Source organism: Juglans microcarpa x Juglans regia, chromosome 5D, assembly GCF_004785595.1.
Source record: "Juglans microcarpa x Juglans regia isolate MS1-56 chromosome 5D, Jm3101_v1.0, whole genome shotgun sequence".
NCBI lineage: Eukaryota > Viridiplantae > Streptophyta > Magnoliopsida > Fagales > Juglandaceae > Juglans > Juglans microcarpa x Juglans regia.
In genome coordinates this window covers 20,584,594-20,586,453 of record NC_054602.1, presented here as the reverse complement: position 1 = coordinate 20,586,453, position 1,860 = coordinate 20,584,594, and positions in this window count along the sequence as shown.

Below are 1,860 nucleotides of genomic sequence, written 5' to 3'. Positions count from 1 at the left end.
ATCGAGTCTCTTCACAAAAACCAAACATGGGATTTGGTTCTGTTGCCAAAGAAGGTAAAGACTGTTGGCTGCAAATGGGTTTTCAAAAGAAAAGAGGGAATCCAGGGTGATACAGATGCAAGGTACAAGGCACGCTTAGTTGCTAAGGGCTTCAGTCAGAGAGAAGGCATCGACTTCACTGAAGTCTTCTCTCCAGTGGTGAAACACAGTTCGATCAGATTACTACTAGCTTTAGTAGCATTGTATGACTTAGAGCTACAACAACTTGATGTTAAAACAGCGTTCTTACATGGTGAACTTGAAGAGACCATTTACATGCATCAGCCAGAGGGATTCATTGTTGAAAACAAGAAAGATCATGTGTGCAGATTGAAGAAGTCTTTATATGGTTTGAAGCAGTCGCCAAGGCAATGGTATAAGCGGTTTGATTCCTTTATGATTGATCATGGCTATTTGAGAAGTAACTATGATAGTTGTGTTTATCATAAGGAATTATCTGATAAGTCTTTCATTTATTTGCTATTATATGTTGATGATATGCTTATTGCTGCTAGAAGCATATTTGACATAGGTTTGTTAAAAACCCAACTCAGAAATGAGTTTGAAATGAAAGACTTAGGTGCTGCAAAGAAGATTTTGGGAATGGAAATCTTCAGAGATAGGAAAGCTGGAAAGTTGTACTTATCCCAGGGAAAGAACATTGAGAAAGTGCTTCAGAGATTTGGGATGTTTGATTCCAAACCAGTAAGTACACCACTTGCTACGCACTTTAAGCTTTCAGCTTGCCTATCTCCTCAGACAACTAAAGAGGAACAGTTCACGGCTAGTGTTCCTTATTCAAGTGCAGTTGGCAGCATCATGTATGCAATGGTTTGCACCCGCCCAGACATTTCACAGGCAGTGAGCGTAGTTAGCAGGTATATGGCTAACCCAGGTAAGACTCATTGGCAGGCTGTGAAATGGATACTCAGGTATCTGAGGGGAACCCTGAACTTTGGGTTAATATTTGATAGAGATGTCGATCTTAGTTCCAAAGTTACTGGTTTTGTTGATTCAGATTATGCTGGAGACTTAGATAAAAGAAGATCATTGACAGGTTATGTTTTCACTCTGTGTGGGTTAGCTATCAGTTGGAAAGCAACACTGCAATCCACTATTGCTTTATCAACTACCGAGGCTAGTAGATAATATCATATTGCTGACCAGAAAATAATATAATAATAATGCTAATGCTTCGCTACAAAATTGTGAAAAGTCACATGAACAGGTTGTAAAAGGCAAAAACCAGACAAACCTTTAGGACTCGTTTGTTTTCAGAGATGAGATGAAATGAGATGAGATTAAAGTTAAAAAGTTAAATAAAATATTGTTAGAATATATTTTTTAATATTATTTTTATTTTAAGATTTGAAAAAGTTGAATTGTTTATTTTATTTTGTATAAAAATTTAAAAAAATTATAATAATAAAATAAAATAAGATAAGATATTTTTTAAAAATAAACGAGACCTTAATGCACCTCGATTTTTGCTACCTGGTCAGCAATGCTTGATAACTTCTATAAAGTTCTGCTGCAAAAGTCGTGATTATGTCAGCCCAGGATTTAATATATAATATTATCGTAATCATGCGTGTCGACCATTGGAAAAATACTCTGTAGGAATGAAGATAAAGAAAAAAAATGTTATAACAACCATGTTAAAATTAATATTTGCAGCGATTTGTGACGTCGGAAAAGTCTCTGTCTCTTGTAGTGGATCAAGAGGTAAAGATGAAGAAAACTAATTAGCTAGCTAGCTAGCTAAGCCCATGGTCCATGCAGCATGCATGGACATGCATGCAATATACGTACTGCATGGAC